This window comes from Mandrillus leucophaeus, unplaced genomic scaffold, assembly GCF_000951045.1.
Source record: "Mandrillus leucophaeus isolate KB7577 unplaced genomic scaffold, Mleu.le_1.0 Scaffold768, whole genome shotgun sequence".
NCBI lineage: Eukaryota > Metazoa > Chordata > Mammalia > Primates > Cercopithecidae > Mandrillus > Mandrillus leucophaeus.
The window spans coordinates 669,041-694,382 of record NW_012108341.1 but is presented as its reverse complement, the minus strand read 5'-3'; the positions used below and the strand labels follow the sequence as shown (position 1 = coordinate 694,382).

The 25,342-nt window shown below is 40.1% G+C and overlaps 1 protein-coding gene across 3 annotated transcripts in view; it reads left to right on the top strand.

Moving 5' to 3' along the window:
* ANO4 (anoctamin 4) overlaps positions 1–25,342 on the top strand; it is a 425,382-nt gene that overhangs the window by 300,382 nt on the left and 99,658 nt on the right. The gene's annotated exons all lie outside the window — the stretch shown is intronic.

The following is a 25,342-nucleotide window of genomic DNA, read 5'->3' as shown; positions in this document are numbered from 1 at the left end:
AGTTCATCTGAGTGATAGAGCAGGAATTCAAATTCGAACAGGGAGGCTCTAGGTCTCACCCTTATAAGCATTAGGCTCTATTGTGAGATTTCTCAGCTGCAGCACTAATGGCATTGGGGCTGAATAACTCTTTGTTGTAGGGAAGAGTCCTGTGCAGTGTAGGATATTAAGCAGCATCCTTTGCCTCTCTAGCCACTAGATGCTAGTAGCATTCTCCAACCCTTTAGTTGTAGGAGAATCAAAAATGTTCCCAGACATTGCCAAATTTCCCCTGGTGGTAGTGGTGGGCTGGGTACAAAATCACACCCCTTTTCTCCAGCCTTGAAAACCATGGTTCTACTGTCTTCCATCACATGACACCATTCAGGCAGGGCCACTCATTCTCTGTGATAAATTAAACTCTATTTGAATCTGATGACTATGACAGCCAAGTCCATTTAAGAATTAATTTATTTCTCTTCACCTCTGTGCCTGTGAATGTTGCCCTGCTTAAGTATCATTGCCCTTCATTCTTAAAATGGCATTAGCGATGACACCCTTGAGGCAATTACTTTCTAAGGTCAATACCCATAGTAAAGGTTTTCTGCTGGTCGACAGAAAAAAGGAAATATGCAAAAAGAGTCATGTTACTTTTTATAATAGATATACAGGACATTCTTTCAAGAAATAGATCAATTCTAATTGTCTTTCAGAAAAATGTGCTAGATATAGACAGAAAAATGTTCTTTCCTGCATTTTCTGTATTTTTATCATTACTGTTAGTTTTTTTGTAAACACCCATAAAAATTGAGGTTAAATTAAATACTGACCACTTCTGAAGAGAAGAATATGAAATTTATGCTATGCTATGTGTGCATATGTTTAAATATATGTTCACTCATCCACATATTCCGTACCAGTTGTTGTTCTGGGTGCTTGGAGATCAACAGTAAACAGAAAGGCAAAAACTCCTGCCCTCCTGGAGCTTACAGTTTAGCTGGGTGTAACTGGTAATAAATTATAAACCAGCAGTTGTCAATGAGGGGTGATTTGGCAATGTCTAGAAAAATTTTTGGTTGTCACAAGTTAGGAGTGGAGATTGCGACTGGTCTAATATGTAGAGGCCAGGGATGCTGCTAAACATCCTATAATGTACCCGACAGCTTCCCACAACAAAAAATTATCCAGCCTCAAAAGTCACTACTAGTGTGCTGAGGTAAACATTTTTTGAAGCCAATTTAAAAGCAAGTGAAAAGGGGATAAATGCTATGGGAACAGAGAAAAAGAGGGTGGGGTGAGGGGAATGGGGAGTACTGCTTGGGAGTGGGGGTGCAGGTTGTATTTCTGAAAGACAGTGTTTCTATTCTTCAAGGCAGGCCTCCTCCAGAAGGTGTGATTGGAAAAAAACTTGCAGGTGAGAAGGGCAGAGAGAGAGTTCCAAGAGGGGAACAGAAAACAAAACAAAGGCCCTAATCTGGGAGAAGCTCTGCTTGTGTTTGGGAAAGAGAACAAAGACCTGTGACTGGAGCAGAAATACCAAGGAGAATAACAATAGTGATGAGTTAGAGGCTGGGAGGGAGCCTGATTCCTAAGGCCTGTGGGCTTTTACAGAGGAATGACGTGGTCTGACTAACTTTTGACAGTGTCGTTCCGACTGCTCTGGTGACTGCAGTCATCCGTGTGAAACATGATGTATTTCTAGTTTTTCAAGTTTCTATCTTTTCAAAATCAATAATGAAAATACATGCCACATATAACTCAGCATTGACCCACTTCTTTGCAAAGCTTTTGTGTTGTACACAAAATGTTTTAACTTGTGTACTGTGTGTGTATGAAACAGTATTATTGAAAGACCCATTGAAATAAAATCTGTCTTTAAAAGGTGCAGATTTTATGTGAAATAAAATCACATGGCTTTGGACTCCTACTTTCATCTCCTATTAGACTGTGAGCTACCTGAGGGTAGGAGCTATGTGTCTGGGAGCACAGGGCACCCAGGGAATATTTGTGAGACCAAAGAGAACAAGAAAGGAGCAAGGCAGAATTGGCATTGTTACCACTGGGGGACAGAGCCAGGACTCTGGAGCCAGGTTCTCTGATCTTGATGCAGCATCTCAAAAATGTAGAATATTTAGATGAGAAGTGAAAAATGTGGCCAATCAGCCAGTCAATTGTGGTTTCCAGGTCCAACTTTAACCTTCCCTTGACTTGATTCAGTTTTGGCTTTAGTTCTGCTAACTGATCATCTATCTTCTCTATCAAACTTTTTGTGGCTGTTAAATTCTGTTATCAGGATTCACATCTGATCCCAAGATATTTAATTCATGCATCACACTTTTTAATTGTGTGCCATGTGTAGTATACAAAATGGGCATTTAAAAAAGACCACTCAACACAAAATTTGCTTGCATGCCTTTTTCTGCTTCTATGCTGTGAGCTAGGGCATAGCACAAAAGTCTCGAGAATAACAAAACGACCTAGCTCTTTTTGCCTGAGAAAAAGCACTAACAATGGAAATGTTGGTACTGGAATCATAGAGGGTTTGTAAGAATGGGAAAATGTTGGCCGGGTGCAGTGGCTCATGCCTATAATCCCAGCACTTCGGGAGGCCAAGGCAGGTGGATCACCTGAGGTCAGGAGTTTGAGACCAGCCTGCCAACATGGTGAAACCCTGTCTCTACTAAAAATACAAAAAATTAGCTGAGCGTGGTGGTGGATGCCTGTAATCCCAACTACTTGGGAAGCTGAGGCAGGAGAATCGTTTGAACCTGGGAGGTGGAGGTTGCAGTGAGCCGAGATCCCACCACTGCACCCCAGCCTGGGACAGAGTGAGACTCTGTCTCAAAAAAAAAAAAAAAAAAAGAAGTGTCTTTCTTTTCTCCACAGTGCTGCCACCTCCCATAGGTGCCACATAAATGGAGCCTAAATACAATTTTTCAACTGTCTTACCCTAGGGATAAGCCTGTGCATGTGAAGACATCTGATTTCCTTTGGAATTTATTGTTAAAGTATTCGAGATGCATTAAACAGACAGATGAAAGAAAATGGTAAAAATATAAATGAATATTCTGAACCAAGGAGAATATAAGTTAGAGTAGGCATTCAAGTTCAGGGAAAAGTAGGCTCAGATTTGCAGGCCTCAGTGGCCTATGTATCTATAATGATGACAAATAAACCAGAAAATTGGCCTTTACACCAAAGGGGCAGAGCAGACGGGAGAAACATAGTAACTCATGTGATTCTGATTGTCAGAGAGGAAGAAAACCAATACCATAGGTAACGGGGTGCTTTTTGACTCTGAAATGAAATTCTTGCACAGGGTCATTGGAGTGGACAGTGAAATAGTGATATGGTGGACAATATCCCTGGTAACCTCCTTATCGCAGATGCCTTGCAGGACTTTTCTGAAGGCTGTTTCTGGTGGTTGCATCAGCATGGTTCTGAAGACTTAACTGCTCATGGCCATAACTTTCTGTGAGAGTTTAGGCAAGGTATGTAGCAAAATACTGCAGTATACCTATGATGGTTAATACTGAGTGTCGACTTGATTGGATTGAAGGATGCAAAGTATTGATCCTGGGTGTGTCTGTGAGGGTGTTGCCAAAAGAGATTAACGTTTGAGTCAGTGGGCTGGGAAAGGCAGACTCACCCTCAATCTGGGTGGGCACCATCAAATCAGCTGACAGTGAACATAAAGCAGGCAGAAAAAACGTGAAGAGGCGAGACTGGCGTAGTCTTCCAGCCTGCATCTCTCTCCCATGCTGGATGCTTCCTGCCCTCAAACGTCGGACTCCAAGTTCTTCAGTCTTGGGACTCGGACTGGCTCTCCTTGCTCCTCGGCTTGCAGTTGGCCTATTGTGGGACCTTGCGATCATGTGAGTTAATACTTAATAAACTCCCCTTTATCTATCTGTCTGTCTATCTATCTATCTGTCTATCTATCTATCCATCCTATTAGTTCTGTCACTCTAGAGAACCCTGACTAATACAATACCCAGACTAATCTAGTTGTCTTTGTTGTTTGAACTATGTTCTTTAAAAATTAAAGTTGAAAACTGATCAGAAAGCAAATAACATGACATTCTAGTTGAAAATGTTTCCATGTTTGAGAAACAATAGAAGTGGGTATGCACCTCTATATAGGTCAATGCACGAAGCCCTTGGTCATTTTATATGGTATCACAAGAGCTAGGCCTACAGGCTGCCCACCAGCCATGATTGTATGGCCACCTAAACATCTGACCCCACAGAAAGCTCTCGCAACTAGCCAGCTATGGAAACTCAGGTTGTCAATATTAGAGTCAGTCATTCCAGGAGACCCCTCTCAAAACTCAATTTCAGAAAAGGTCATTTCAATAGAACCATATGAAATTTATTGTAGGAATATGATAGCTAACATTCATGTGGTGCTTACTGGGTTCCAAATACTTCACAGATGTAAACTCATTTAGTCCTGTTCGTAAGGTATTGTCATTATCTCCGTTTTTACAGAGGAGGAAACTGGGGCACAGAAAGGTTAAGTAGCTTATCCAAGGTCAAACAGCTGGTCAGTGGTAGGGCTTGGATTTAAAGGCCAAGCATTCTGCTCCCAGTCTTAACTTTTTAACATTGCATGTTAGTTTTCTACGACTGATATAACAAATTATCACTGACCTGATTGTTAAAACCACAAAATTTATCATCTTACAATTCTGTAGGCTAGGGTGCAACATGGGTGACACTGAGCTAATTAAGGAGTGTCAAGCCTGCACTCCTTTCTGGAGGAGAATCTATTTCTTTGCCTTTTCTAACTTCTGAAAGCTACTACATTCCTTAGCCCGTGGCTTCTTCCTTTATCTTTAAAGCCAGCAAGGGTAGTTGAGTGCTTCTCACGTTACATCACTCTGACTTTGCTTCTGTCCCCACATCTTTTTCTTCTGTGACCCTTTTGCCTTATTCTTCCATTTTTAGGGACCCTTGTGATTACATTGTACCGATCTGAATAATCCAGCTAATCTCCCTGTCTTAAGGTCAGCTGATTAGCAACTTTAATTCCATCTGCATCATGAATTCCTCTTTGCCATATTACTTAGCATTCTGAGGATGAGGATGTGGATATCTTTGGAGGGCCCTAATATTGCCTATCACAGCTGTACAAATGTCCCAATCCAAAAAGTGCCAAGGGCTGGGACAGAGGACAGGAAAGTTTTGATGGGAAAAAAGAAGGAAAGAAGAGAGAGACAGAGAGAGGAAAATGTCAGTAGGATTTGGGGACACTAAATGAAGTGACATATGTAAAAGACTTAGACCCTGGCACGGTGGCTCACACCTGTAACTCCAGCACTTCAGGTGGCCAACGCAGGCAGATTGCTTGCAGCCAGGAGTTTGAGACCAGCCTGGCCAACATTGTGAAACCCCCTCTCTACTAAAAAAAAAAAAAAAAAAAAAAAAAAAAAAAAAATTTTAGCCAGGCATGGTGGTGCAAGCCTGTAATCCCAGCTACTACTTGGGAGGCTGAGGCAGGAGAATGGCGTGAACCCGGGAGGCAGAGGTTGCAGTGAGCCGAGATGGTGCCACTGCATTCCAGTCTGGGCAACAGAGCAAGACACCATCTCAAAAAAAAAAAAAAAAAAAAAAGACTTAGTCCAGTACCTGGCACATAGAAAGCACTCAACAAATCAACAAATGATAGCTATCATTATCGTTATTACCACAAACAGCAGTATACTGAGAATCCTTGGGAGAATCTCTGCAAAGTCACAGTTGGTGTGTGATGGGAAAGTTTGAGGTGACAGAGACTGATTTTGCAAAGGCTCATAACTAACCTGAACTGGAATTGCTTTACTTTTAAGCCCAATGTTACTCAGTGTTCCAGATACTTTGCCATTTAACGTTTTATGTGTCCGTAACATATGACTATTTGCTTTTCAACTCTCTCAGCATAGATATCGGAAGACAGTGATTCTTCTAACATGTGCCTTTTACTGTATTTTTGTTTCAAAGAACTGAGAGTTTTTTTGTTGTTTTCATCGATCTGAAATCTTTAGAGAATCTTTCAGGCAGAGGTACCAAGATTGATTTAGGTAGGATTAAGGTTCTTTTAGTGCCTCGATGACTTAAAGCAGTCTCTGAACACTTGTTTTATTGCAGTTACTTATTTGGCATTAGGATCCTCAATATTCAGGTTGTTTGTATTGATCCATAGAGTCAGGGGAAACATATCTATGTTCTGGAAAGTCTTAAACTGAAATGAAAATGAAAAAAGCCACACATCTTGAGATTTGTGCTTCTCAAGATCATGCGGCTCCTTTTAAGTAGGACATAATTTAATGACTTTAAAGGGACAAAGAGGTCACCTAATCAGGTGGGAAAAGCGTACCTCTGGGTGTCTGGGGGCCCAGTAGTTAGTTGGGTCTGTTATCTTAATATTTGTGAGAACATCTGTGAATAGGTCACTTGGAAATATTTTATGACATTTGTCTTCTGTGCATACATAGTTTGTTTTTCTGCTTATCAGTTCATTCATTTACCAAACACTTTCAATGCCTATTATGTGCCACATATTGTACCATAGTAGAAAAATTTATACAGAGTAGAAAAATTTGCACAATAGGTTGATGTATATTCATGTGTGCATGTGTATTTTTATTTAAAATTTATTTAAAATTTTAACTTTGGTATGTTAAGTTTGATAGTCAAGAGGCTATTTTCCTTATCAGAATGGTAAAAGGCAATTTAAAACACCTATAGGAAAGGGGAAGAGTTGTCAAATTTAGGTATAGTAAAATAGGGAGGGGTTAACCTAAAGAGGAAGGAAGGGAACTAGGATTACATCTGTTGCTATAGTATACGTATGTAGTCACTCTGTGCATTAAGTCTTTGGAAACAGCAGTATTGAGAGGAGACAAGGAAGAGCAGAGGTGAGGAAAACCTAGTACTTCATAGGCAGGTAGACACTCTGGTGCCTCACTGATCAGTATTCTGTGCCAGGCTGTGCACTGCATGCCTTCCACATTATCTCTTTTGACCCTTGCAAAAACCCTGAAACGTAATTTTACAGAAGGAAGCACGGAAACTCAGAAACATTAAATACTTTAAGCCAGGGTTACCTAGTAACAAACAGACTTGGAGTTAGAACCCAAATCCGTCTCATTGCAAACCCATGCTCCTTCCATAATACAACCTGACAAAAGTTGACTGCCCACTAGACACCAGGCTACCTGGGAGACTACTGGGATTGTTATTTCCGTTGAGAGAAGTGGAACACAGAGGAGTAAGTCACCTACCTGAGTTGCACATTTGGTCGAAGTAGGAAACCACCCTGAGCAGCTGGGGGAGGGTCATTTCTGGGCCTGCTTCTGACTGACAACCAGGAGTGGCACTGGGGAGAAGGAGTTGTTAAACCTGTAAACTCTGAAGATGGTAGTTTATTCAAATAGCCACTAATTCAAGACTATGTCTTAGAAATGTCTTTATCTGTGGGGAAAAACCTGATTCTTCTCACTTCCCACTTTCCTCACCCCTGATACAACACCCACACCATCAGTTTGGTGTTTCCCATTCTAGATGAGTGATTTTTACCACTGCATGTTGACCAACCTTGACGCTCCCATCTTCCTTGCTGCCCACCATCACCACCAAATCCTTTCGGCCCTTCTCCTTTCTAACCTCACTGCCATTGCCTTAGTGGAAGCAGCCAGTTAGATGAACAATTACAACAGTCTCTTCACCTCCTCTGTCTTTCCTCACTCCCAAATCTGTCTACCCCATTCATGTCACAGGACGTTTGCAAGGCTGCTACCACTGGTTCCTACAGTACTTGTGCACAGTTAGAAGGAGGACATCCTTCCTCTAAGAATATTCATAGCCCATGGATTGGCCAGCAGAGTACGGGCAGGGTCAACCCTTCCTCATACTCTTGGCTGTGCACCTGCAGGAGTGAATAATGCCCAGTAGTGCCACTTGTAGTAACATTGCTTCCTTGCTTAACAGCTTTTAATGATTCCCCAGGACCTTAGAGATAAAGCTTAAATTCCTTCACATGGCACACAAAACTACCTTTTTAGCTTCTTCCCTTCTCCCCCCAGCCTTTCGGGCTGGTACTCCTGCAGCATGGGAATGGAAGTGACCTAAATATTCCATGACTATTTTTCCTTCTTCCTGAGGTGTGCTGTCCTTCCTCTCACTCTCTGATAATATCCTGTTCTTTAACAAGTTCAGGTGTCATCTTCTTTATGAAACATCTTATGTCTCATGCAGACAACGTTAGACTTCTGGGCCCATTAGCCTCTGTAAATGCTTTCATTATGGCACTGATTGTTATATCAGTTACTTGTTTTCATGACTATGTTCTACACGAAGCCGAATTCAGCAGCCAAAAGTAATTAGAAGGGAGTTCCAGTCTTTACTAAGTTTCTCAAAGGACACAAAGGGAAACCATGTCCTCAGCATCCATTTATCAGCAGCCTTTCCTCTCCTTCCTTACTCAAACGTCATCCTCCTTCTGTTGACAAAATCATTCCTCCTCTGCCCCAGCCTGTACAGTTTTTCTTTCCTCTTCCTATGTTGCTCTCCTCCCCACAAACCTCAGCCCTCTCTCCTATCACTTTATTTTATGGATTGCCACAGCTTCTCCATCAGGGAAAAAGAAAACACTCATCCTCTTCAGGCAAAGCCATAAATTACAGGATTATCGTTGTTGGGTTAGAGACTGTGTCAGCCAGGTTCTGCTGGGTTCTGCCACAGTAACAACCCTCAAATCTCAGTGACTTGCACAAAGGTTTATTTATAGCTCACATAGCATATTAACAACGGGTCAACTGAGGCTCTGCCTCACATGATTCCTTTATCATGGAATCTGGACTGAAGAAGCAGTCTGTAAGACATGCATTCTCATAGCAGAGGGAAAAAGTAATGGCACAACCACACATTGACTTGAAATTTCCACTCAGATGTGGCATATATCACGTCTCCTCACACTCCGTGTGCCGAAACAAGCCTTATGACCAAGTGTAGTATCAATGTGATAGGGAATTATACTCTTTCTCCAGGCAGGGAGAATGTCAGTAACATGGTAATGAGTAGAGATGAATTTTCAAAGCAGCAAATTGGGACTAATAAGACAGTATGGTCAGGAATACCTCATATTAATATTGTTTTATTTTGTCACATTTGTATGGCACATCAGTCTGTGAGCTTACAGGGCTCACATGGTGTCTCATACTGTTTTTTATGATTGATATGTAATTGCACATATTTATATAGGAGGAATAAGTTCTAGTGATCTATTGCGTAATAGGATGACTAGAATTAACAATCGTGTATTGTATATTTCAGAATATCTAGAAGAGAAGTTTTTGAATATTCTCATTAGAAAGAAATGGTAAATGTTTTGTTTTGAGCACCTAGCATATTTTTAGAAAAGGAATTTTCCATGCAAGTTAACAAAGACCTGGACAGAAGAGAGAAAATCTCTGTAGGATAGAGATCACACTTGAAACTGGAATATTTGAAAATTCCAAATCAAAAATCTATCTTTATACTTGGGTGATATTCTTATCAGATTACCAAGCTGGATAGGTAGATGGCTGCTTCTGTGGTGTGTAGTTTCTCAGAGAAGGAGGTTTCCTCTCCAAAGAATGTTTCTTTTTCTAGATCTCTGTACCACTCAGGTTTCATTCAGGAAAACTGAAACCTGGCAGTTATTTTAACAAAAAAGGTTACTGTGGGGAAGTAAAGAACTACAGTGTCGTAAAGGAAATACTGAAGCCACGCAGATGATAACTGCAGGAAGTGAAGCAGCTACTGCCTCTAGAGTTGGGGGAGCAAAATGAAGAGGTTGGGGTTATTGGAACCAAGATGCTCAGAGAGGCCCTGTGGAGCTGAGCCTCGGACTCCTAAGTAGGAGATTCTGCCCTTGTGGTGCTGGGCCCTCAAAGATATGGGGCAATGGAGTGAGCCTAGTTTGGGGAGTGTTGCTTTTAAGCTGGAAACTGGAACCAGCTGCCATTGTGAGGTCGGAGGATCATTGGTGACAGGAACAGGCAGGCAAACAAGAAGGACCAAGGTCCTATAACCTGTTCTCCCCGCCAGTCTCCCTCTCATGCCCTGTACTGACGGAGCATATCAGAGAGACAGACAGCAATGCAGAAATGTGGTTTGCAGAGTCTCTGTTCTAGCATTGTATTATAGATAAGAGGAAGGAAGGGGAAATCAGAGATAACTTAATAGACAGCACACTCCCTAATACCTGGAATTTTACAGTTTGAACTTTAATCCTTTGGCTAAAGTCATCCTCAATTAAAATAAAAGTGTCCCTTGGAAAGATGAAAATTTTAATGTCATTCTTTATTGACACCCCATTACGAATAGTTTATTGAAAATAAGAAGAGGAAGCAAGAGATACAGATGAAGTATTTTGGCTGTAGCAGGGGCAGATAGAGGATGCCACAAAGATGGTGGAGGGCCAAAAAAGAGCAATGAAAACAAGGGGATCATGGAAGATAAATTTTACCAACTTCCAGATTTTGCAGATGCTTGGCAGAGTTTCTAGGACTTTGCTGCTCACAGCAATATAAATGAACAGCAGGGACAGAGATGCATCTGTCCATTTGGTCAACACTCAGAACAACTCAGCTCATGTAAAAATGAGACCCATGACTCAGATCAGACTAAGATGGTAGCCACGGGTGAGTCACTGAATAATACACTTAGGCAGGGATAACCGCCTAGGTAATTCAAGCAAAACCTTACTATTGACTGAATTACAGTAGTGCCCTAATTAGTGGAAAGCCGAGAGCTTAGCTTATTCTAAATTGGATTTTTCTGGTCTGAGGATTAATTAGGAAACATTTCCAAACTTGTTTTACAGATTAAAAAAAAATGATTTCCTCTTTATTCCAGCTCACTTTTGAATAGCGAATAAAACTAATCTCTAATAAATTTGAATATTGCATTGTTTTCATTTTTGAGTGTCTATTTCAGTTCAGTCTGCATCAAGTACCAGTTCTGTGACAAGCACTGTATAGAGCTGGACAAAGATGAATGGATCATTTTCTGACCTTAAGGATATAATGGTTGAGCTCCCTCAAGCTCTGGCTGGAAACACAGAGGGCCTGGGTGCCCAATCCCAGCTCTGTAACTTGTAAGGCATGTGATTCTGAGCTTCAACCTCTTCATCTGTAAATTGGAAATAATAAAAATACCCATATAATATTGTGAAATTAACAATACAGTATATCAGTGCTTATGGTATATGTTTGATAAAGGTATTTTATTTTTGTTGATAATGTTGGTGGCACCTTATATATAAATAGATGATTTTAGTATATGTGAATTCTATAAATGCTGATGTTCATGGCCCAGTCTTAAAGATAGATAGTTTAAGATTGGTGGGAAGTTTTCCCAATTCTAGGATATTGCTTTTTTCTCCTCTTTTCTGTAGCATCATTTCTCCTTTCTTTTCCCCATCATTTCCTCTTCCTGCCTCCTCCTCGTCTTCCAGAATTATCCAGATTGCTCTCCACCTCTCCATTTCTCTTGGTTGTATATACCTAGCCAATATCAAAGGTACTGTTTGGCCTACTCTGTCTTACCAATAGGTTTTCAACCTCTGGCTCAATTTTGTTAGATAACTGACTCTTTTTAAAATATTTATTGATGCAACCAATAAATAAAAAGAAAAAGGCTATTCCCCAGCCTTTTTTCTACTGTGATACATGGTAGTGTTTACTTATGCAACATGCTCCCTCATGTTTTCCTGTTCCTGCAGAAAGCACGATAGAATACCTGGTAGTAAAATGATCGTATTGTAAAGGTACCTTAAATCCATTCTAATTTATTTTTTAATCATTCCCAAATTTTGGCATTCTAATCATCATTACTGTCAAATTAATTGCAACACACCTCACCATTTTGTCTTATTAGGATGTTGTGACACATGGGTGAATAAGAAATTTGACTATTGCTTCTTTCTTAAGACCTGTCCTACTGGACATGTACCGTTTGACCTAGCGATGCTCTTTCTAAAATATGTACTTCCTCAAAGCACTTGCACATGTGCATTTTACAGAATGTTCATTAGAGCATTGTTTATAGTAATAAAACTTTATAAATAGACTGAGTATCCACTATCAAGACAATGAGCCAGTAAACTGTAGTGTCCCATACAGTAGACTTCTGAGCAGCAGAGAACATGATGGACTAGAGTGCCTTGTATGAACATCAATGAACCTCAATGCTGAGCAAGCAAAGCAACTTGCAGAAGAATAATTATAGCATGATACCATTTCTGTGAAGTTCTAAAATATGCAATACTGTATTTTTAGGAATACCTGCATGTTGTGGATTATAAAACATTCCAGATAGTGATTACCTCTAGGGGAGGGGAATGCAATTAAAAGGGAGAACACAGAGAAACTTCAATTGTATTTGCAAACTTTTGATTCTTAAATTTGTTAGGGGGTATATGGGTGTTTGATATCATTCACCAGCGCATTTTTGTATGTTTAAACATACTTGATTAAAAGAAAAAGATGTTCACAAGATCTTATTTCAAAACAGCAGAAACTTACACACTGGGGGCCTTTTTGAACTATGAGAGTCAGTAATCTTATAAAAAGTGACAAATAGTGGGCCAGGTACCATGGCTCATGACTGTAATCCCAGCACTTTAGGAGGCCAAGGTGGGTGGATCACTTGAGGTCAAGAGTTCGAGAGCAGCCTGGCCAAGATGGCAAAAGCCTGTCTCTACTAAAAATACAAAAATGAGCTGAGTGTGGTGGCGTGCGCCTGTAGACCTAGCTACTTGGGAGACTGAAGCAGGAGAATTGCTTAAACCCAAAAGGCAGAGGTTGCAGTGATCTGAGATTGTGACACTGCACTCCAGCCTGGGGGACAGAGTAAGACTCCATCTCAAAAAAACAAAAATGAATTTGTTTTAAGCGACAAGTAGATAATAATAAGAATCATGGAACTGCCATTTATGAGCATGATGTGTTTGTTTATAACCACACTGCATGCAGTGTCTCTTAATCCTCAAACATCCTCTGAAGTGGGTGTTATGGTTGTCCCCATTTGAAAGATAAGAATCCTAAAGCTTAGATATGTTACTTTTCTAAATTCAAATAGTTAGTTCTCGGCAGAACCAAGATTCTAACCCAGGTTTGTTTTTTCTTTAACCAACAAAGTAGATATTACTGTGTTCCTTCAAGATGTTGTCACTCCAACCAGTACGATATAACCTAGCCGTATTATTTGGGAGGGAAAAAGTTTTGTTTTTCCAGGACTCAGAGTTTTGTTTTTGTTTCATTTAGAGATAAGGTCTTGCTCTGTCACTCAGGCTGGAGCACAACTGCGTGATCATAGCTTACTGCAGCCTTGAACTCCTGGGCTCAAGCAGTTCTCCCACCTCAGCCCCCCAGGTAGTTAGGACAAAAGTGCGTGCCAGCACACCCAGCTTGAGTTTCTCAAAAAAATATATTGCAAGCTGCCCACATGTTTACAATCTTGGGCTCACAAAAGGTAAATTCTATCTATGTGGCAACTTCCCTCAATAAAAATCCACCTTCAAGCTGGAATATTGGTATTTGTCAGTCTTATCTAGTGCATAAAATACTGAGCCCTAAAAGCAATAAGAATCACTATGAAGATTCTGACTTTATCTCAACATGGATGTTTTATTTTTGAAAATAATTCAATTTTTAAAAATGTTAGTTATCTTTGACAAATATACTATTCCAAAGGGTTCCTTCCTTCCTTCCTTTTCTACCACCTTATAAATTAAATTAAAATTAGTCATGTATACATTTTATATAGTCCTATAAGGTTTGTTTTGAAAAACAGCAATCCCATGCCCCACAACGCTTTATACTTGCCCCTCCCAAGAAGCAGCCCCTTTCGACTCTTTTGCCTGTTTATTTTGGCAATTAATGCCTCATGTATAAATAAATTATTTTATTATTACTTCGATGTTTTTCAGTTATAGGAGAATCTATTGACCTCCCCCATAGAGAATAAGAATTTGCTGTTTGTTTCTTCCCTACAATTCTTACTACGGTAAATAGCTATTCTTATCCTTTCAATGTAGTTATATTACAATTTAATTACATTATTATAATGTAGATCACTGTTTACATGATGACTATACAAATGCTACCCAGAGCTAGGTCATATAGTACAATATGAATCAGTTTCCTTTTTTGCACTGTTTTTGCTTGAACTAGAGTAACTCATTCTCTTGATTTTTTAATTTTCAAAGTTTTCTATGTACTTATTACTGATTCTATCTTACATTCTGCCAGTTATTTGACAGAGTTTATCTAAAGTGTCTAAATTTCAAGATGTTCAGATGCGTCAGATATGTAATCAGTTTCATCTTCCTGAGAAAACTACTCTGGAGCCTTTTGACAAGTTCCAATCTGAATTCTTGCCTTCCACTCCTGTTACAAATTATCATCTTGGTATCTTCCTTTACCAATATCCTACGATTCTCTTTGTCTTTCACTTTTGTGGCATCTTCTGTTTCCTGTGTATCATTTCTTACACTTTTTTATTGTACCCTCGTTTTGCATCCTCTAGTGACTTCCTAATAAGATTATGTGGATGGTATTATTTTTGTGATCGTGCATACTGTTATGGGTCAAATTGTGACCTTCTAAAATTCACATGTTAATATCCTAACCCCCAGTATCTCAGAATGTGGCCTTATATGGTGATAGGGTCTTTAAAGAGGTAATTATATTAAAATGAAGTTATTAGGATGGGCCCTAATCCGTTATGACTGGTGCATAAGAGAAAATTAAAACACAGATATACACACATAGAAGATCATGTGAAGACATATAGAGAAAACAGCTATCTACAAGTCAAGGAGAGAAAATTTAGAAGAAAAAACTCTGCTGACAGCTTGACCTTGGACTTTCAGCCTCCAGAACTGTGAGAAAACAAATTTCTGTTGTTTGAGCCACTCAGGGTATGGTACTTTGTTATGACAACCCAAGCAATGAGGTATATGTTCATTATACTGCACTCATTATGATAGTTGGGCTAGGTATAGAATTCTATATAAAACCAAAATCTGTTTTCCTCACGATTTTTAAGTTCTTGATCTTTTAACTTCTAAAATTAATATTCAGTATTCCTGCTGATAACTTCAAAAACATTCCAATTCCCAATTCTCTGTGTGTAACCTTTCTCCTCTATGGAACTTTATATAATTGTCTGTTTGGCCTCAGTATTCTAAAATATCATAGGAATGTATCTTGATGTGGTTCTATGTTTATTTATATTACTGGATGCTCAGTGAACCTTTTCAACCTGTATACTTTTGTCTGTCAGTTCAGAAATTTTTTCTTGAATAATTCTTGAATGTTTTAGCTGATTTATTCCTTTTTTTGTCTTTCTAGAATTCCTATTTTTTCAGTTATTGGGTTTCCTGGACTGATCCTCTAATGTCCTTACTTTCCTCTTTTTTTGATAATCTATGTATTTTTGCTCTGGGAGAATTCCTCAAGTTATTTTCTGAATCTTCACCCCCCTTTTGTAGGTCACTTCATGCCCCAGTTCTAAGAGTTTCTGGGATTTCGTAGTATAAATACAATTGTTCTTGGGTTTCCCCCAGAGCTGGTTTAGCATTCAGTTTTTTCTGGTTTTCTAAGTCTATTATTACATAGATCTGTCTGCTTGGCACGTTTCAACATTTTGATGCTGTTGTTTTGTGCTATCTTTGTTCTTTGAGAGTTCCTACTGTTATTTAAACATACATACCCACTATGCATGTTACTATCATTTTCATGGGATTTTGAGAGAGACAGAAAAATTGTATGCAAATATTTAATTTTCCATCTTTACTTGGAAGCTCAAGAGCAAGTGTTTCTTAATTTGTATTTAACACTTAGATAACAAAGATGATATCATGAAGTACAATTAGAAATGGCCGTTTGTATAAGGAAAATGACTCACAATCCTTTACATTTCAGTAACCTGTCACCCTGATCTAAAAAAGAGGCTTTAAAATCTTTACCAAATAGTCAGAACTTTCAATATTATATATTTGGCCTGACAATCTTCTCATCTTTTTACTCATAAAATGTCTACTCAAGATTAGAAGTTAGATATTGTGCTGCAGTTGCCTAAGGCCCAGAAAACTCTCAAAATAGGCCTTGTCACATAAAAAATTAATTGGTTGCTTGGTTCCTACTTAGATTTTCATTAATTTGAGGACATAATGTAAGTGACAGTTAACTGTATCACCTTTGCTTCTCCTTGTTAAAAAAGAAATACCTATTTAAAAGTCTAATTAAGAAAGTTTCCTGAAATATTTATTTTTAAGGCATTAACCTTGTTGTATTATGGAATAATACAACTTTAAACATCAGAAAAGACTGGTATGTAGGTTATCTGTTGCTACATAACAATCTACTACAAAACTTACTGACTTAAAACAACAAACCTTTTATTTGCTTATTATTCTTTTGTTTTAGCAATTTGTGCTAGATTCAGCTGAGTAATTCTTCCACTGCTTTCACCTGGAGTCAACATGTGGCTGGAGTTGTCCCTTTGCTCAATGAGCTGGACAGTCCAAAATGGTCTCTGTCACTCACATAGCTGGGGGATGCTGCCAGCTCTTGGCTGCATTTCTGTCTGCATATGGCTCATCTTCAAAGAGGCTCCTTTGGGCTTCTTTACCCTAGCAGCCTTGGGGCAGCATTCCAAGTGGGCAAGAATGGAAGCTGCAGAGCCTATGCCAAAATATCATGGAAATTACTTCTGCCGTATTCTGTAGATTAAAGCCATTCACAAATCCAGCCCAGATAAAAGAGGTAGAGAGGTAGAGTCTACCTCTTGATAAAAGGAGCAAGAAATTCACATCCCAAAGGAGTGTGTATAGATAGGAGGAATCATGGCTTTTTTTGTTTTGTTTTGTTTTTTGCAGTCTACCACAGACTACTGTCTGGCTGAAACTTATTCACATTTTTTCCAAATATACTCTCATTCCCATCCCAGGATCTCCATGGATCTCATCCCAATATTGCATCAGGTTCAAAGTCTTGGATCTCATGTTATGCATCAAGTGAGTTGAGGGTGAAAACCCTTGGCTACAACTCCTCAGGTGTACACTCTTTGTGAACCAGAGACCTGTGAATGAAAAAGATAAGTTACCTGCTCCCTACAACTCCAACACATAGTGATGGAACAGGGGCAGAATAATTACAATAGGCACTGCCATTCACCATGGGGAACAACAGGAAGACTGTAGCAGTCACTCATTCACATTAATCTGAAACTCAGCTGGGTACATGCTTCAGGCTCCTTCGCTCCAGGGGCAAAAAACCCACCTTGATTAGTTATCTATTTCTGTTCCCTACTTTGCCACATGGCTTAAATTTTTAGATTCACAGAGGTCAATAATGTAACTATAATTCTAAAATAATTGTACAAAACCATCTGTAGGTAGTTAAGTGCTTCTTGACAAAGTTACCCCTTCCTCCTGAAGTTTTTAACCACGTAGATTTTCATACCTTTGAGAATACTTGTTTGTTTGGCCCACCTCAGAAATTCCATAATACAGGTAAAAAAACAAATTGAAAAACCATATCCCTTGCCTTTATTTCCCCAAAAGTAGTACCACATACAAAGCATCGTCATAAAATGATACTGATTTTGAGAATCTTCAAATTAGAAAAAAAAAGTTAAAATTTATCTATAATATAACCTGACAATTTCTGGAACACCCAGTGGTTCTCTATGGGGATCACATGATTTACTTATATCCTCGGGGCCTAGAGTAGAGCATGAGACAGACCAAGCCCTGCCCTCACAGAGCTTACAGTCTGCAGGGGGAGAGGGGCAGACAACGAAAATGTAGACACATCCCCACCTCATCCCAGCTCTATTTTTTAAAATTTTAGAGAGTAAAACATAAGAGAATAAAACAGGGTAATGGAGGAGAGAGACGGAATGAGTGAGAGAGCGAGAGAGAAAGAGAGATTACTGGGGCAGGAGAGTGACTATCTTAGCTAGGATGATGAAGAGGTGACATTTAATTTGAGACCAAAATGTTGGGAAGAAACAAGTTGTGCAAGAATCTGAGAAAAGCATGATCAAAAGCCTGGGCAATAACAGTCTGGGTTTGTTTGTTCAGGGTCAGAAAACAAGTTCAATGTTGCTTGTTTACAGTGAGCAAAGGGAAGAAGAGAGGAGATAGGGTCATTGGTGTGGGCAGGAGCCATGAAGGACTGTGTGGAAAGGTGAAGTCATTGCAGAGTTTTAAGTGGAAAAGCATAAGATTTTATTCATTAAAAAAAAAAAATCATTGTGGTTGCTGTGTAGAGGATGGACAAAAGAGAGAGTGAAATTAGATGGTACAGTTAGGAGGCTATTGTAGTGGTCCTAGAAACAACTTTGAAGTAGGAGGGTGAGAAAGGGTCAGATTCAGGATAATATTTGGGAAGAGGAGCCTGGAGACCTTGATGGATTGGATTTTGGCCTTGAGAGAGAGGGTCAATGATGCATCTCAAGTTTGTGACTTGTGAAATTGGGTGCACTTCAGTTCTGTGTTTTCACTTGTATTTTAGATTCAAGGGTACCTCTGGAGAAAAGGGAACTCTCATACCCTGCTGGTAGGAATGTAAAGTAGTTCAGCCATTGTATAAAACAGTTTGGCGATTTCTCCAAGCATTTAAAACATAACTACCATTCGACCCAGCAGTGCCCTTTTTTAATATGGAAAAGCCTAGGGGAAGAACAGGTTTTTCCTTTATAAGAGTCCAGATCAAAAGTGCTGTTTTGGAAATATTTGGTTTGAGATTTTTCTTAGACATCAAGCAAGATGTCAAACAGGCAGTTGAATGTGGGAGTTCAGTTATTTACCAGCAAGGCTTTATGACCCACCTCAATACTTTATAGCCTCACTTTGTGACTGTGTAACCCTGTCCTTGGGCAACTAAGACATGGTGACCCTCATTTCCTGACACGTAGACATTCAATGAATTCCCCAAGGGCACACAGCTAAAGTGGAAGAGCAGGGCTTGAACCAGGTCTTCTGGCAACCTACACATAGTCCTGTAGGGCACTGCTCACCCTCCTCTACTCTCCTGCTTATTGTAATCAAGGGGAGAGGCAGGGTAAAGATACCATTCTGGAGGCAGTGGGTGTGCCACATCCTCAAAGTGTCGCCCCTGACTTAGGCAGTTGTTTATCTGTGCTGTTCATATAGTGTCCACAAGCTACAAGTAGCCATTTAAATTTAATTTTTAATCAATTAAAATTAAACTAAGTTAAAATTCACTTTCTTACTTTTACTAGTCACAGTTCAAGTGCTCAATAGCTACATGAGTGTCATATTGGATAGCACAGATAAAGAACATTTTCATGATCTCAGAAATTTCTATTAAACAGTGCTGGAGTCTAGATTAATCTAAAGTTCCCTTCAGTTATATTAATTTGTGAAGAAAGTGTAGTCTTATCCTCAAAGCTGTGATCTAAGGGGAAAGTTTAGGAAAAAAAGAAAGTTACCTACTTTAAAATTAGCATATTTTATAATCTGATTTTAGATCCAGCATTAATGAACACCTTTCCACAGCTCACACCCTTGAATATTTGCATGTTCTCATGTTGTCTATTAGGAGTATAGGTTCCTCTGAGGAGGGAAACTAGGTTTTTTTCACCTTTGCATTCCCCTCTCAAAATATTTAAATATATACCACCCATGTCCATATTATACACACCCTCAATACATATTGCTTTGCACAGAACAAACATAATATTTACTTGTTAAATTACCCAGCATATCACAGCATTTTACAACGTTACTGTGTACAGTTTGCCACAGGAAGAACCTATCAATCAGAGAGCAAATAAACTCCAGGAGGTCTGTAGCTAAAACCCAATTGCACGGCATATTTGTTTCTCATTTCTCCCTTCCTAGCAAAAGGGATATTGGGACCTCTATCTTCCACCACCCTGGGTGAAAACGAGGTTGCTCACTACCCCAGAAAGCAGAAAGGTTGAGCTTAGCGGGGAGTCAGTGGGAGGTTCAGGCCCTGGTCTGCCCATTACTTCGTGAGCAGGCCAGCAAGGTCTTCCTCACAGGGCGCGATGGAGGTGTGCAGAAAGCCCGTCACACACACATGTATGCAGGCAGACCTGGGCCCCTCGAAGTTCCCTTCACAAACACAGGAGAAGATCTGGAGCAAAACAGATGGTTTCTGAATTCCTCCTTGACACTTGCTGGTTGTGTGTCTTTGGGCAAATTATATTAGCCTTTCAAAGTAGCAGGATAAGGAGATGTGTGGATATAGGCCTTGATCACAGAGTTGATGCTACACCCTTTCAGCAGTTTCTTCCCCTCCTCACTGAATTTCAGGGGGAACGTGAGAGCAAACCTAGAACAGAAGTGTGCTTTCCTTTGAATTTTTCTTTTTAAAAATATTTCAAATGTTTTTTAAGAGGCTCACTCTGTCACCCAGGCTGGAGTGTTGTGTTCATGGCTCACTTTGCTCTCTAACTCCTGGGCCTAAGGGATTGCCCTGCATCAGCCTCCTGAGGAGCTGGGACTACAGGTTCACACCACCACACCCAGCTAATTTTTTTTTTTTTTTTTTGCAGAGATGATGTCTTACTATGTTGCCCTGGTCTTGAACTTCTGGCTTCAAGTGGTCCTCTTGCATTTGCCTCCCAAAGTGCTGGGATTGCAGGCATGAGTTACTGCACCCAGCCAAAAATTGCATTTTTATTAATGTGTAATAGTACTTATACATGGGAAAAATTTCCTAAGTATGTACAATGAAGTTTCCCTCCTGCCTATCCAGCCACCCAGTTTTCCCCAGAGGCAACCAATGTTTCCCGAGGTGTATGTGTCCTCCCATGGTCATTCTGTGCATGCACAAGCAAATATGTCTATCAACATATTCATTTGCATGTACTTCCTAACATGTGCATATTTTCCTCTGACACAAATAGCTGTGTGACTGTTTTGAACCTTTTCTCCCTGTCCTGTCTTAGAGATTTTTTTTTTAGATTTACACCAAGGGCCCTTAATCTATTTACAGGTGCAGAATATTCCACTGTAGAGTTGCACCATAATTTTCTTATCCTATCCCCCACTGATTAATTATTTAGGTTATTTCCAGGCTTTTGCTATTATAACCCATACCATAATGAACATTGTTGTACATCTGTCACTTTGCACATGGGTAAGTATATTTGTAGAACACATTTCTAAAAAAAAGGAATCCCTAGATTAGATGGTATGTAGTGAAGATATATACGTAGTTTTGACAGACCTGACCAAATGGCCGTAAAGAGTTTGTATGTTTGCTATCCCCCCAGCAATGCATGGGAGTGGATATGAGTTTCCAAGCTAATATGAAGTCCTGCTCAGAGATTGAGCCCCAAGTCTCATATTTGCCAGAGTTGCTTAGCTTACATTGTGGACATGAGGGGGTGGGGGATATGTGTGTGTATGAGAGAGAGACTTCATTTGGAGAAAGCTGTGGCTAAGTGTGAGAACCATGATATGGGAAATCGTCACTGTTCCTTCTCATAATCCTCCAGTTTGAAAGAGTGACCCACAAAATGAAAGTGCTCCACACCCCACAGGAAGATCCTTAGATATGCAGTGTGAAGGTGGTAGTTCAGCTGATAGCTGGAAGAGATGGCAAGAGCAAGAGCAGAGACCAAGGTTATAAGAAGATGAGATATAGTCTTATAGCCCCTGTGTTAGGCCATTTGCATTGCTATAAAGGAATACCTGAGACTGGGTAGTTTATAAAGAAGGGAGGTCTATTTTGGCCAGTTATATAAGCCTGTACAGTAAGCATAGCACCAGAATCTGCTCTTGGTGAGGACTTAGGAAGCTTCCAGTCGTGATGGAAGGTGAAGAGGGAGCAAGCGTGTCAGATGGCAAGAGTGGGAGCAAGGGCAAGGTGGGGCAGAGGGGAAGTGGGGAGCCACGCTCTTTTAAACAACCAGCTCTTACATAAACTACCAGAGTGAGAATCACTCATTGCCATGGGGGTGACACCAAGACATTCATGAGAGATCTACCCCCATGAATCAAACACCTCCCACCAGACCCCACCTCTAACACTGGGGATTCCATTTCAAAATTAGTTTTGGAGGGGACAAACATCCAAACTATATCAGTCGCCAGCATTAGCTAGTGTTCTTCAAATGGTCAGCTCATCTGATCCAACTTTAAATGTTTCTCATGTGCTAAGCCCTTTACCTGTGCTGGAAATGCAGAGATGTGCATGGCCAGTTTCTGCCCTCAAGAAACTCATACAAGGAAGTGGGCCATGTGGGTAGACAGCTTTCATAGAATGTAATAGAAACTACAGCAATTATGACAGCTAACTCTGAGAACATCTTCAATGCCAGTCAGTGGGCTCAGCACTACTTGTCATCTCACAACTACAGTAGCCCTGTGAAGGTGATTACAGTGTTATCCCCATTTCATAGATGAGGAAACCAAGACCCAGAAAAGTTGAGGGATAGCCCTAAAACCACATCATAGGTGGCACTACTGGAGTATATGCTGAGGTCTGTCTGACTTCAGAGTATTGAGATAAATCAGAGATGATGTTGAGCGTACCCAGAGCTAAAAGTCCCTCCTCCTCCACCAGTGGTTCTTTGCTTCCTTCTATTTTTATTGCATCACATTAGTTGTTCTCATGCTGCTAATAAAGACACACTCAAGACTGGGTAATTTATAAAGGAAAGGAAGTTTAATGGACTCACAGTTCCACATGGCTGCAGAGGCTTCACAATCATGGTGGAAGATGAAGGAGGAGCAAAGGCACATCTTCCATGGTGGCAGGCAAGAGAGATCATGTACAGGGGAACTGCCTTTATAACACCATCAGATCTCATGAGACGTACTCACTATCACGAGAACAGCACTGGAAAAACCTGCCCCCATGATTCAATTACCTCCCACCGGATACCTCCCATGACACATGGGGATTATGGGAACTACGATTCAAGATGGGTGTGGGGACACAGCCAAACCATATCAAGCACCACACTGCATTTCAGAGCGAGGGCATGGAAGTCAAGCCAGAGCCTCTGGGGAAGATATAGTCTGAGCTGAGATTTAGAAACAAATGAATAAAAACATGGAAACAAGAGCAATCTGGACAGAGAAACTCTCAGCTGACCTCCAGGAAACCCAGCCTCCAGGCCTCAGGAAGTAGCTGGCAAACAGAGGCAGGCAAGCAAGCAGAGTGGGCACAGGGTCAGCCTTTGGAGCCATACTGCCTGAGTTCAGATGCTGGCTTGGCCCCTTTTTAGCTCGGTGACGTTAGGTGCATCACTTAACCTCTCTGATTCTTCACCTGTGAAATGTGGCTAATAAGTACTTCCCTTATGGGTTGAAATAGAGATTGAATGAGTTCATGTATTGAGACTGTTTAGAGTAGTGTCTGGCATGTGCCCTGTGTGTTTATTCCTCTACAGAACCTCCAGGTTCCAGGTACAGCTTAGATGTAAGGAAAAGAAAAACAAAAATTTGAAGCTTGTCTGTGGTGCTTATTGTAGAGAACTGTTACATGTGCTCAGAAAATGTAATGTGATGCTATAAAAAGAGAAGGAAGCAGAAAACCATTTAATGGAGGAGGAACATGGGCTTTTGGCCTTGAATTTTCTTGTCAAGCATAGTTGTGCTTATCAGCTTTCAGTTGTCATCTAGAATTGTGAGTCAAAATGGGCTTTTTTATTTGTTGTCTATTTCTTTATGACATCTTTACTTGGTATTAAAATGTAATGGCCTGTCTCAAATCAGGTGAAAAAGCAGAGGAGGATAAAATACACAGAAACACATTCAATGAGACTCTTGCTTTTCTCCTCTTCCTCTTTATGCTATAAAATGTTTTCAGAAAACCTGAGAGATAAATATCAGATAAATGCTGCAGCATCCTCATTTACCCACACAGCGTTTATCACTCATCCACCAAGTCAAATTACCTTTCTCCAAGAGCAGTATTCGGTAAGAGAATCCAAGAGAAGTAAAAGTGAAAGAAAAATGCTTCAATAAATCAGTTCTCATGATTTACTTTTTGTCTCTGTATTCCCTGGCCTTTCTCTCCTTTATCTGTTATCCCACAGTCACATTTCCAGCCCTGTTTCCAAACCAAACCCCATACTTGGACCAGTCTTTCTCGAGGCCAATTTTTTCTCTTCCTCTCATTATTTGAACAACTCCTGAGAATTCATCTCCTTGAAGAAAAACATTTAATAGCAAATTCCCCATCATAAATTACCATGACCCTCACATACCTGTGTACCAGCCACTCACTGGATCCCCAGGCTACAAAAGTTATGATTCAGCCTTTTGTCCTGAGTGAGCTCATGGTCTTACGTGGTAGGAAAGGCATGCAGAAGGAGGTTGACCTTGCCTTTCTCTGCCATACACTCATGTTCATTTCCTTGATGCTCTCACTTCCCCACTAGACTGCAACCTTCTCAAGGACAAGGATTTTATTTGTTTTGTTGACCATTGTGTAATTAGTACCTTAAGGGAGTGTCCTCAGTACACATTTGATGAACAAATGAAAACAAGTAAAATACAATATAGAATGATCAGTAAATTGATGTGCTTGCAAAATAAAGAATAGCACAAAGGAAGGAGTAACTGAATGCTTTGGGGGACAGAAGTGCAGTTGGAGGGGTAGGGAGACTTTTTGGAGGAGGTGACTTCTGAGCTGGATGTTGGGGATAATGCCTACATTTATATGCCTTTGCATGATGTCCAGCTTTTAGGAAGTGCCCAAGGAGTTTGCTGAGTCGACAAACTTTATAATTCATGAAGGAGTCATAGATACAGTGTCTCTAATACTCTACCATTTTTTGCAGTCCTAACAAGGGGAGACATGGCAATTTCATGCTGGATTATGTAGCTCTGGAAGCTCTGCTACCTAGAAAACCTCTTAGTAAACACCTAAAACAAGCACCTACTGGAAAGCTGTGTGTGTATGTGTGTTTGTACACACACACATACACACACATACCTGCACATGCACCCTTGACAAAGTAGACTGGCTGGGGCAGTTGCTGGGAGACAAATCAATCTTAAGTGTGTGCTTTAGAGGAAAGATCCCATTCACGAAAGAACATGGAAAAGGTAAGGATAGAGATGATTTCCAGAGACTGGCCTCTCACCTCACCTGTGAGCCAGACCACAGCTCATTACCTAACTCCTATATCCACCACCCAAGCCAGTTTTATATCTTAAAATTTCTGAAAATCCATTGATTATGCCATGGGTGAGGCTAAGGTAGAAGGGAAGAGGAGAGAAAAACAAAATGAATTTTTAGTTGAATTTATATAATGACCTTACTGAGAAAAAACAAGATATAAGACCTAGACTTGCTATTAGTTTGTTTTT